This window comes from Dermochelys coriacea, chromosome 11 (assembly GCF_009764565.3).
Source record: "Dermochelys coriacea isolate rDerCor1 chromosome 11, rDerCor1.pri.v4, whole genome shotgun sequence".
Lineage (NCBI taxonomy): Eukaryota > Metazoa > Chordata > Testudines > Dermochelyidae > Dermochelys > Dermochelys coriacea.
In genome coordinates this window covers 6323420-6336605 of record NC_050078.2, presented here as the reverse complement: position 1 = coordinate 6336605, position 13186 = coordinate 6323420, and the positions used below count along the sequence as shown (strand labels likewise).

Below are 13186 nucleotides of genomic sequence, written 5' to 3'. Positions count from 1 at the left end.
TTAGGTTGGGTCTGGCTAGCAAAACCCATGCTTGCTTGCAGTGGCACTCACCTAGTCTAGCCAGCACTAGAGCAGTAAAGAGATTGAGGAGCCTGTCACAGGCTGGGTTAAGAAAACCAGCTTTTAGCTCAGGGGGCAGAGGCTGATGCATTGAGCTCTAACAGTCCCAGGTTTGATCCTGCCTGCTGCCAACCACTGGACTAAAAATCCCACTTGCAGAGACATCTCCCCCCCACACCCCTTTCCAAAATTTAATTGAAAAGGGGGAAATGATTTGGATTACTACCCTGTTCTGATGTGTAAAAGATGGCCTGAATGATTCTCTTAATATTTTGATTTTTCCCACCCTCAGCTTACATTACAAATGTAGTTTGTCAACCTTATTTCTTCTGGTAGAGAGTTTGGACGACAAGAACGGTAGGTAGGATGCAAATAAGAATCCAGAGCCAAAGCACGTCTTTCACATACACCCAGAGGTTGCACATGGTACAAGGAAGAACAGAATTTGCTTATTTTGTCCATAAACGAAGCCAAGCTCAAACTTGGGAATGGCAGCTCTCATGCTGAGAACACTAACAGTGACAATGCCAAACATCAGAGTAGAAAATACAAGGTCCTGGTGGTGAATTCCACCTTTGAATTGGCCCCTGCAGAAGGAACTGTGGCCATCAGATTAGAAAGCCCTGAGACAGCAGCTATTAGCAGATTAGAAAGAAATGGCAGTGTTCCCCTTGCCTGTTACTGAGCTGACCTCTTCCTTGGCTTCTCCGTTTCTTGTGTTGCATTGGTTCCTAGCAGTGTCAGTGGCTAGTGGTATCTAACATGGGACAGGTCTATTACTCTCATAATACTGTTCATGGCATGTGACTAGGGCTAGGAGATAAAGATCAATCTCTCCTACATATCAGCCCCTTATTAGACATCTCAAAGTTTCCCCAATCATATTACAAGACTTTATTGGTGTTTCAGAAAAATGAAGCTTTTATTAAGTTTGCCTAACTGTAGCTTTGATCCCTGCAACTCCTCAATGAAGCCCCATTTGTAATACGGCATTTATAAATTTAACAGAGTATTCACTGGGAACATGGTTAGGGTTCACTGGAAAAGATCTCAGCTGCTTGAAAGGGCTCCTGCGGTTTTACCCAGTTCATGCACCGTTTTCGCTAACTTGTCTGGCATCTGGCTGTTGCATGCCATTTCAAATTTGGTTTTCCTCCAGGGAGCCTGAACACTAATCTACAATAACACAGAACTGAGAATCTAATAATCGTACCATGACCCCAAATGATCTTGTTAAGCATTCTGCTTCTGCCCAGTTCTCAGAAATTGACAAAAGTTTCTGCAGCATGGAGATAAGGAACGTGGTCAGATCCATTTATTCTTACTCTCCTCGCCTGCAGGCAGCTATGTATTCCAGTCATTCAAATGAGAGGCTTGCCTATGAGCATGCGTGAACAGTTGGGTACCTGTGAATCGCAGGCAAAGCAGCAGCATGGTCATAATGGAGACAGTATATCAGTAGAGAGGTAGTGCCGAAAGACTATTGCAGCCAGCTTCACAAAGCAGTCTGGACTTCATTAGCAAAAGGTCGTAGGGTCCAACTCTAGGGACTCTTCCGACAGTGGGCCAAATCATCTCCTCTACCTGTGAGAGTCAAGGCGAGGACAGGGAGACTACCCTGCATCATCATTCCCCATTTTGCTCCTTGACTCTATGGAATTCTTTCCTTGGAGGTCAGGATCCACAGCTTAAGCAGCAGGCCAGGGGCAGAGCAAGGCAGGCTGTTCACTGCAGCCTTATTCTTCTCTTCCTTAAAACGGTCTTTTTAGTGGGTAAAGAAACTCCATCTGTCAGCAGTAACTCTGCTGGTTTCTGCCTCCTTGCTGTGGCGCCCCCAACCTAAGGGCAGGCATTGGGGGAGTCATTAGTAGCATGACCCCTATAGAAGCTGCTGTGCCAGGGAGCCAAACAAGCCAGGAGCTACACCTGGGACTCACAGAGGCAAAGATGACCCTGTGTCTCTATGACTCCCTTGAGATACATGTGAATGTTTGGTTCACCGGGGGTGGGGGTGTTTACTTCTTCTCTCCTCCTTCATGTGAGGGCAGGCTGTCAGCTATCTGTACAGGTACCAATAGCACATTTGGGCTCAGTAACAGAGCCAGGCAAAAACCACTAGGGCAACTCAGTGGTTCGGGAATTTTAGCACAGTAAGGAGTTAGCCAGTGCTGATGAGTACCCTATGGACCAATGATTTCCACTCAAGATTCTAGTGAAAGGTCTCGCCTGAAAGTCTCTCACAGCATACTACCTGGGGCTCAAATTTGCCTGTCTATCCTCAGAAAGATGAAGGGAAGGCAGGGCTGACCTAGTCAGGATTCAAATCTACAATTCCAAGGAATCTAGCTATTCTGAACCTCATACTTAGCCCTTTGATCCATCCCCTCCAAGCCACACATCACCTGTAAGAGTGGCAGTGCACCATTTCAGATTTTCATGTCTGCCTCTTGTGCCCCAGTCATGATCTAACTGCTTGGAAGTGAGTCATTTGCACCCATCATAGGGCAAATATGACTAAGTTTATCACTGCCTGTGCAGACACATCTGCTAGCTTGGTCAGTCTAGATTATTGCTTGTATCATAACACCTAACAAGATCTTTGCTTCATGCTCACACTACTTAGCACAGTTCAATGGGAGCAGCATTCATTCTTTAGAGGCAGTTGGATGCATCTCTTGCCTTCTCTTCCAAAAGATATTTCATAAAATAAATCACCCCTCATTTTCCGGTTTCTCCCAAACAGTCCTAGGACAAAGCATTCAGGTATGGAAGAATCACCTTCCTGAGTTATTGCAGCTAGCCTAATGCAACAGTATCTGCAAAAAAAAAAAACAAAAAACAAACCAGCTTTAATGCAGAACACATTGAGTTGCTTTATTTCAGCTTGGTGCACTGCCAATCATTTAAAGGTTAATTAAGAATTTGCAGTTGAAAGTTATGAGGAAGGGGCTTAACCTGGCAAATCCCAAGCCTAGTTGCCATTATGTGCAAGATAATGTTCAAAGGACTAAAATATATATATGTAGGCCAGATTCGATCTCAGTTATGTTGGTGTAAATCCATTATCTATGGACTTGACTGGCATTCTTCTGGATTTACACCAGCGTAACAGATCAGAATCCAATCCTAGAGACTCAGTGAAGGCAGGATACGGTTGAAGTCATCTGCAGTGTCATGCTTCATTTGGTGCCTTGGGGTCTGCTTCCAACACATAACGGGCAAGGAATTAAACCTTTGGTGTTCATCACCCAACACCAACAAGAATCTACTCTACCTATTGACAAAGATCAGCTCAATAGTGCTATGCAACAATTATGGAGTCCACCTGCATTTGGAAGCAAAGCCCTAAGTGATAGGTCCTCTTTCATCACAGTAAATAGTAAAGAATCTTAAGGCATTCTTACATACCACAGGAACCTTCACTGTTCTAGGTCTGCATTCACTCTCCTTTGGCATCAATCATTGGGTGTGATAGGGCATTTCCTAGGATTTTTATTTAACAGAAGGATTTTTGTGTAACCAGACTGAAGTAATTTGAGTTCAGCATTATTAAAAAAAAAAGGTTTTGGTTCCACTGAAGAGCAGATTTTGCTTGTACGGTCATTCAGCTCTTCTTCATTTACATCAATATTAAAAAGGTTCTCATTTCAGTATATGCATTATGTTTCACAGCCAGTACACAGGGTGCAGCTGTAGTGCTATTCTCAATACACATAAGCCAATATGGTTGGGAAGAGATTCAATGGACAGCTTGAAGGCTGGAGTCAGGGGTTGATTGGCTCAGCAGCAACCCCTCTAATAATGGTAAAATTTAACCCATATACAGCATCTCTACCTGCTTAGGGCTAGATACTAAAAAGGAGGGGTATAGACTCCAACACTTCAAACTAAGGGCCGGAGCCAACAGAAGAGCTGCCATTGTCTTCAGAAGGTGTTGGATCAGTCCCTTGTATAGCATCTTCAATAGAAAGTTCAAAGCTCTTTGCAAATATTATTTAAATCCACTAGGGAGCAGCGGGGGAAGAAAAAGTACTGTTCGCCCCACTTTGGGGAAGCAGTCAGATTTAAAGTGGCTTGTTTAAACAGAGGAGAGAAAAATAAAAGTGATGGTAAATTGTAACAATGCAAGACCAGATTCTCAGTGTGTATAAATTGCTGGTGCTCCTTCAAGTCAGTGGAGACGTGGCATGTATACCAGCTGATGATCTGGCTGGTAGAGTTTAAGGGCAGGCTTTGCAAAAGCACTGAGTGTTAGCTTACCTCTACTTCTATTAATGTGGGGCAGGGTTAGGCCAGCGGTGGACACTTGAAAATCCTATCCTAATTTCTTTGTTACGGACAACAGCAACAATTTAACCCCTAAGGTAACTACCAAAAGTCTCAATCCTGCAAAATCGAAAAAGCATGATGTGGTGCTCTTAAATTGGGTAAACATTTAACCCATAAACGTTTAATCATGTAAGATAAAAGCTCAGATTAAACGCTTTGTGCGCAAGGGTAGTCAGGGAGTTATTAGACCTCCATGCCTACAGGAGAAACACCACAGCCTCCTATTCCGGAATCGTTTGCCGACTCTCCAACCCAGCAGTGATCCAGAGGATGCAATTAAGACAAAATGGGGTGGGAGAGGGAAGAGATATTTTTGCAGTTCAATCCAATAAATTTCAATCTACTCTGGGACTCAGACTCCCACCCCCAGTGAGCAGTAGATCTTTACCTGAAAAGGCAACAATTATGGGAGAAGTAAGCTAGTGGATTTTTTTCCAAACAAACCCAGTCATGACTGGCTGTGCACAGCAGATGTTTTCCCTCATCTCGCGCCTTCTGCGGATGGCCATTACCAGCACAGCCATGGTCTCTTCTCATGACTCAGTCAGGTCACATTAAAGCCCCCCTGCTTTCCAGGTAAACAAAGGGTCCAAACAACTAAAATACACAGTGTCTTGCCCCTACCTGGGCTCACTTCTCCAAAGACTCTTCACCCGTTTCCAAGCTCTGCAGGGTTGTCCTATTCTTGTGTGGAGACACACCTCCCTGGAAGCCTGGTTCCACACACTTATTTTCTCCCCCTCCTTGTTCCCTGGTGTTTCTCCACCACCTTTTCTGGTGGCTAGTGGAGGAAGCCAGGTTCTCCTTCTGCTCTGGGTTCCAGTCCAGGGACCCTGTAGCAAGCAGCTAAGGTCTGCTCCCTCAGATCCCTCGCTGCCTCCGTGGACTCCTTCCTGCCATGGCCTCCCTTCAGCCCCTTTCCTATAGCCCCATCCCCGGGCTTACTGCACATCTGCCTCTCATTAGGCCTTTCCTTCACTCTCTAGCAACCAGAGGGATTGGAGAGTTTTGTCGTCCTCCCTGCAGCCCCCTTCTCATTGAAACGTCCTCCTTTTATGCTCATCAACCAGCACCTCCCTCAGCTGGGGTCAACTGGACCTGACCCACCCTTCAGGAGCAGCCAGCTGCCTTAATTGAGCCCTTTTACTCCAGTTAACTCTTTTAGCACCCGTGTGGGGAAATCTCCTCCATCACATGTTTATACAAATCCAAACAGAATATCCCCCTGTACCGTCTTCAGGGGAGAGGATGAGGGCACACGACAGATGTGCAGTCATGTTGCCTACTCATCACTGGAAGGCACTCAGACTCTGCCCTCATCACCATTGTATAAGAACCTGTATAGACTTGAATAGGGTGCCCCAGGCAGCAGAGACGGGGTTTTGAAGATATTAGGGTATATATCTATGTAAAGCTTAAATCAGGAAAAGTGCACCAGCCAACTGTGTGCAAGCACCTTACTGACAATTGGAATGCAATCGGTAGCCTAGTCCCCTGCAAGAGAAAGTGAGGGGATTGACCACATTTTTGGTGTTGCCCTCACACAGCTATGAGAGAGAATCAGCATTGAGATTTCATAGTGGGTTATAGATCAGCACTAGCAGCTGAGGGCTTTATAATTTCACCCGGAGACTCAGGCTACAAGACACCACAGCTCCTCCCCCCCGCAATCTTATTACCTTCCCCCTACTACACACACCTCTTTTTCTGTTCCAATCTTCACCCTTCCCCTCCCATTTAAACATGGAAAGAGAAAAGGGGAGAATTAATGTTGCAGACACACTCAGCTCTCAGATTAATACCTCTGTGGAAGGGCATGGCCCAGGAAGATACTTAGAGAAAGGCCTTTTGAGCTGAAAGGAAGAGAGTTTCATATGAAGGATGATGGAGAGTCTAGAGCATGAGGGGTTCTCAGGACCAATTATTTGGTGGCCTCACACTGTCTTCTAATATACTGAATTACCTTTGGTGGGAAAAAATGAATATGCACATCAAAATCATTGTAATTTATTTACTGCTAGCTAGTAAATCAGTTGTGAAACAGGATATTAACAAACATACAAGTATCATTTTTCACAGCAGACTTACTCAGCCCTAGCAAGCCCGGGGGACAAGTTAAGGCCTGGATAGGGAGCCAGGGGAAGCAACCGTGGGAGGAGTCAGGGGGTGCCCTAGAGCCTGAAGCCCTGCACCCTGAGAACAGAGCCGGAAGCCATGCGGCCAAAGCCTGGGGCCCACTGTCATGAGGCCAGAGCTCAGGGCTGGAGACTGGGTTCCCACGCCCAGAATCTGTCACCTCAGAGCTGAAGTGCAAAACCTGAGCCCCACCACCCTTGGTAAGGTGGGGAACTCACCATCTGCCTGCTCCTCCAGCATTGTGCCCCAGGTGTCTCCAGAGGTGGGCAGGGCCCAACCCCAGCTGGTGGACCCAGAAACCAACACCAAGACAGTGCATCCCAGGAGCAACAAGGAAAGGGAGGGGCCACTGCTCCTCTCCCTCCCCCCCCACTGGAGGTTGTGTCTACCTTTGAGAAACACTGGTCTAGAGGAGGTTGATGGCAGTTTCCATTTGCATTCTTGTGCATGTGTGTCTTTGCAGCTGAGTGGGAGCAAAAGCAATGCTGCCAGTTGTTTGCCTGAATGTATTGCTTTGAGTCGGGGTAATAAAGGTGAGACAATAATGATCCTACAGCTCAAAAAAAAAAAAGTTAGAAGGAAGCACCTGTTTGTGTGTATTCAGCATTAGCTAACACCTTAGTAAGAAAAAGCAAGCAACTATAGTTTTTTGCATTTGTACTCAGAGCTTCAGTGTACAGCATTATACGACTCATACAGATTGCAACAGCCCACTAGGAGAGTTTGGGGAGGGGCAGCAGGGAGGAAATGCATCAGGATTCTCCCCCGTCTGCCCAGGGCACTTTTAACACTGCTCTCTCAGGACACACCGAATGGGCAAAAGAGGCAGTGGACACAGTCTCTATACACAGTGATGAGCTGCCAAAATCTTAACAATGGGTTCCCGCCTCACCCCACGAGGGGGTCGTTGCCCACCCCTGTCCCCCGGGACTCCTGCCCCATCCAACCCCCCTGCATTCCTTGACTCCCCCCCAGGACCCCTTCCCCATCTCCCCCCTCCCTTGACTGCCCCCAGAACCGGGCAGGAGGGTCTCATGAGCCACCGTAGTGGGTGCCCATCCCACCCCTAAGAGCCAGAGGCACCTGCCGGGGAGCGAGGTGGGGAGTCCCAGTGGTTCTTACCTGGGGCAGCTCCCAGGAAGCATCCGGCAGGTCCCTCTGGCTCCTAGGGGCAGGGGAGTGTAGCTGGGGGGGAGCGGCCGCTCCCCATTGATCACATCAAAAGTGGTGCCTTAGGCACTGACTCCCTGGGAGCTCCGGGGCTGGAGCCCCCACGGGGAAAATTGGGGGGTTCGGAGCCCCCACCGGCAGCTCCCTGCCCCACACCCGGGACCAGCTCAGCTCACTTCACCTCCACTCTGCCTCCTCCCCTGAACATGCTGCCCCCCTCTGCTTCTCCGCCCCCCCCCACTTCCCGCGAATCAGCTGTTCGGCGGGAAGCCGGGGCGGGCTGAGAAGTAGGCAGCAGCTTCCCGCTCAGGCCGAGGGAGACGGAGGTGAGCTGGGGCAGGGAGCGGTTCCCCTTGCACACACACCCCCCCCGGGGTTACCTGCTGCGGCAAGGGCGGGAGGCCCTCCTCACGCCCCCCCAACTCCAGCGCACCTCCGCCTCCCTGGGCCTGAGCGGGAAGCCACTGCTGCTTCTCAGCCCACGCCGGCTTCTCGCCGAACAGCTGATTCACGGGGGGAGAAGAAGGGCGAGGCGGCACGTTCAGGGGAGGAGGTGGAGGCAGAGGGGAGGTGAGCTGGGGCGGGGCTGGGAGCTGCCGTGGGTGTTCTGCACCCACCAAATTTTCCCCTTGAGTGCTCCAGGGCTGGATCACCTGTGGTGTCGGCACCTAAGGCGCCACTTTTGGCCGGTTGTTAAATTTAGAAGCCCCTTTTAGAACCAGTTGTCCCTCGCAGAGCAACCAGTTCTAAAAGGGCTTCTAAATTTAACAACCGGTTCTAGCGAACCGGCTCCAGCTCACCACTGTCTATACAGATCCTCCATGAATACCAGTCTGCTTGCAGAAGAATTGTTCCTCTTTGTATATCTGAAGGGGGCCTGTTCCTTCCTCAGTTATCAAAGGGGTGGTTGTAATACCCACCCCTTTTAAAAACCCCAGGCTTCTGGCTCTCTGCCAGCTACTCCTTGATCCAATAAGGATAGGATCTCCAAGGCCTGGCTACACAGGCCTCTTGGCCTTCTCCACCCCAGAGGATAGGAGGAAAAAGAAATATGCTTTTTGCCTTTCCCCAGCAATCTTAGCTCAACTCTCCTAGCCAGGCCTCTGGGACCATTCTTCAAGAAGCTCCTTGCTGAAGCATTACCCTGAAATAATCCTCAGCCACTCTAACAAGCACCCCTCTCCCACAGCTTTAGCCTTTTATCTCAGCTGTTGCTAGTCAGTCACTTAGTCACAGCTGGGGAAGTAATTCCTTCATGGCTGCTATAGTGTGTGGTTTATACACCCCATTACAGTATTCAACAACTTCTATTCAATTTGAGTTAGCCTTGCATCATCCTCGTTAAGTAGGAAAGTATTATTTACTGTGTTTTACAGACGGAGGCAATGAGAACAGAAGTGACTTACTGAAAGTCTCGCAGTGACTCTGTATCAGGGTCAGCAAAGAACCCAAGAATCGTAATACTCAGGCTCACTGGAGCTGGTTGAAAGTTTTTTTTGACAAAACATTGCTCAGGTGTTGAATTTCTGGTCAAAAACGAAGACAGAGCCTGTCCGCAGAGAAGCTCAGTGGTCAGGGTACTCAGCTGGGATATGGAAAACCAAGATTCAAGTCCTAACTAACTACTGGTTTGGAGAGTCAATGTCATTTTTTTCCCCACACAAAAAAGTTTTGAAAGGTCTCATTTTCATTCTGCATTGGCTTGAAAACAAATGTCAAAACCTCCAAACATTTTGTGCAATTAAATTGTTGTTTTCCAGCCAGCCCGACTTCTAACTCGACCCTGTTCCCTAATATATAAAGAAGGCACGGGGGAGTCAGGGAGAAGAATGAGAAGTAACGGGATTAAATGAGGAAGTTAGACACACAGATGGACTCCGAGCTCATTGAGTTAGTCAGACTGGGAAAAGACAAAGTACTAGAAAACATGCTGCAGAGAAGAAAGTCACCTTATCACAGGAATGCATCAGACTATCTTGGGACCAACAGGGCTAGATGTGAGAGAGACAAGGTGGGTGAGGTAATATCCTTTATTGGACCAATCTCTGTTGGTGAACACGACAAGCTTTCAAGCATCACAGAGCTCTTCTTATGGTCTGGGGAAGATGATTACCTATCCCAGACTGAAGAAGTGTTCTGTGGAGCTTGAAAACTTGTCTTTTTCACCAACAGAAGTTGGTCCAACAAAGGATATTACCTCACCCACCTTGTCTCTCTCAGTCAATTTACCAAGTTTTTGTGATATCAGCACAGGAACATAGGAATGGTCACATTGGATCAGAACAATGGTCCATCTCTGACAGTGATCAGTACTAGATGATTCAGAGGATATCAAAATTCTACAAACACTGGTCTCTCTCTCTCCAAAGTAAGGCTAGAATGAAATAAAAATCTCACCAGAAAGCAGAAACTGCTCAAGCTAAAAACAAGCGTTTACAAACATCTGCCAGCAAGTCTCACCCGACTCAGCCACCAAGATTTTATCCTCCTTCTTCTTGATCTTGTCTAATAGCTTAGAAGCTGATTTACTCTCTACCCCCTCCTTTTGTGGTCAATCCACAAAATACAAAGAAGTCTTGCTCATTGGTGAGGGTGCTAACATGGGACTTGGGAGACTATGGTTCAATTCTCCACCTTAGACTTCTTGTACGACCTTAAGCAAGTCACTTACCCCCCTTGTGCCTCAGTTTCCCATCTGTAAAAGGGGGATAATAGCACTGCTTTACCTCACAGCAGGGGCTGTGAGGATAAATACATTAAAGATTGTGAGATACTATAGTGACAGGGGCCACATACCTTAGATAGCTAGAATCCCCTTAGTTAAGTAACACAGAGCTCCATAGTAGCAGCCGTGTTAGTCTGTATTCGCAAAAAGAAAAGGAGTACTTGTGGCACGTTAGAGACTAACAAATTTATTAGAGCATAAGCTTTCGTGAGCTACAGCTCACTTCATCGGATGCATTTGGTGGAAAAAACAGAGGAGAGATTTATATACACACACAGAGAACAGAGCTCCATGTTCAGTTAGTGCAGTATCCAGGTCCATTTCAAGAAATGGGACTTGGATCCAGATGTAAAATTAAAAAAAAATAGATGAATCCCTTTTCTTTTCAAATAATCTCCTCTTTCTCTTTCACAGCCTTGAGAGATTCTGCACAGACCAAACTGTTCCATGACTGCTAAGGGCTGGATACACAAATTCAAGCTAAGCTTTGCAACACTACCTTTAGGAGTCCTGCCCTCAGTCAGGTGCCCATGGTCCCTAAGCAATGCATAGGGAGAGGGAGGCCACTAAGAATGAGATTCACAGAAGCCAGGAAGCTGAGTAGAGTGACATGAGTGCTAGCCAGTAGAAATGAAGGATGTGGAAAAATTGGAAAGCATCCAGCGGAGGGCAACAAAAATGATTAGGGGACTGGAACACATGACTTATGAGGAGAGGCTGAGGGAAGTGGGATTGTTTAGTCTGCAGAAGAGAAGAATGAGGGGGGATTGGATAGCTGCTTTCAACTACCTGAAAGGGGGTTCCAAAGAGGATGGATCTAGACTGTTCTCAGTGGTAGCAGATGACAGAACAAGGAGTAATGGTCTCAAGTTGCAGTGGGGGAGGCTTAGGTTGGATATTAGGAAAAACTTTTTCACTAGGAGAGTGGAGAAGCACTGGAAAGGGTTACCTAGGGAGGTCAGGCTTGACAAAGCCCTGGCTGGGATGATTTAGTTGGGGATTGGTCCTGCTTTGAGCAGGGGGTTGGACTAGATGACCTCCTGAGGTCCCTTCCAACCCTGAGATTCTATGATTCTATTCAATGAAATGCCAAAGAGAAGAACAGGGCTTAGGCCGTGTCACTCGCGGGGATGTAGGGCAGCTATTTCTGTGCTGGAGGGAGGTGGTGCCTGGTGATTGCAGCACTCACCAAAACAGGGGAGACCAAGGCCGAAATCCCCACTCTGCAGGTGCGTGTCCTAACTACGGGGTTATAGGCTATTCTAAGGTGGATCTCTCAATCTCTTCTTTTGATACTGTTCAATTTTGTATAAATACTTGAGTATTCATTAGAGCAAGGAGCAGAACCTGGGTCAGAGTGCCCTAACCACTACTAGGCCCTGGAGCATTCTCACATGCTCTGGCCCAACAAATATTTAAGTATTTTATACAATTTCAAGATCATGAATTTTCAATTTTTTTGAAAAGGGGAAATTAAAAACGTAGTTTGGTGATTTTTTCCCCCTCCAGGCCTATTTCTGTTCTTCGTGTGTTGTGATACAACTTAGGATGGCACCGACACCTAAAGTAGTCTACAACCGCTAGCTCGAGCTGGTAAGAAATGGTGTGAAACAGGTCCACAGCTCAGATCCAGATCCCCTATTTTGTAATATTTAGCTGTGTTTAGATCGGCGGCTTGGCTTCAGAGCCACCTTGGATGTAGTGATCATCAGGTTTTTTTCCTGGGGAAAAACACAGAACTCTGCCTTCAGGTCTTGACAGGGAAAAAACTCATTACTTCCCATTAAAAATGGATGTGGAGGGTTTGATCTTGCATGTTGGTTTTCTTAATGAAACATTTTTTTTCTAAGAAGCATTTCAGTTCTGCTTTAATGTGTAAAAGTAGCTGAAGTCCAGCTCCTATAGATTTTGCTTGTTATGCTGTAGAGCTGTGCACTTTGCTAACTCAGGGGAGGACTTTACACATACCACTGTTTGTTGCACTGAATCACTCAGATCCCATGTAGTCATTAATGTTTCAATACCTTTTACTGATCAAGGAGAATATTCTTCTAACCAGCATGTGGACTCCACCAATTGAGCCATACCCTCTAGCCCTGAAATTTTGCACAGCAAGCCACACACACCCACAAACGTTATACTTTTGAAATATCACCCGTCTCCCTCTTCAAACTTTGATGATAAAATTCTACGCCACAACAGAAGGAACTGACTTGGGGAGGTGGGTAGGGGAGAATGCATCGCTTACGCAGCTGCATAGCTTCTTGATTAGGATGCTCAATGCTATGATGAGTGAGCTAATACTTGAGCCCAGCCTAGTGATCACATGACTTTTCTCTATGTCTAAGTGTTTTATGTTGGTACGCACGTCATGGGCAAAAAATTATATAGAAATGTCAAGTCAATAACACTCCCTCTTTAAAAAAAACAAAACAAAACTAGGAATTCAGCCACATTGTTTTTCATATGTGTGTTATCTTGTTAGTTACAGATGAAATTGTTGTTGAAGAACAATATATCTTTGTGCAATACATTTGAATACGCTGAGTGATGGAGAATCCACCACATCCCATTTACAAGTTGTCCCAATAGTTAATAACCCTTCATATGTTAATAATTTGCGCCTTATTTCCAGCTGGAATTGGTCAAACCCCAAACTTCCAGTCACTGGACTGTATCATGCCTTTTTCTGCAGGCTTAAGGAGCCCTCTGCTATCTGGAATCTGTCTCCCCATGTTGCCTTGAGGCAAACTGTAGGAAAGAGCC

At 46.6% G+C, this 13186-nt stretch overlaps 1 long non-coding RNA gene across 2 annotated transcripts in view; it reads right to left on the bottom strand.

Annotated features, from left to right (window-relative positions):
- LOC119863364 overlaps positions 1-13186 on the bottom strand; it is a 165937-nt gene that overhangs the window by 118196 nt on the left and 34555 nt on the right. The gene's annotated exons all lie outside the window — the stretch shown is intronic.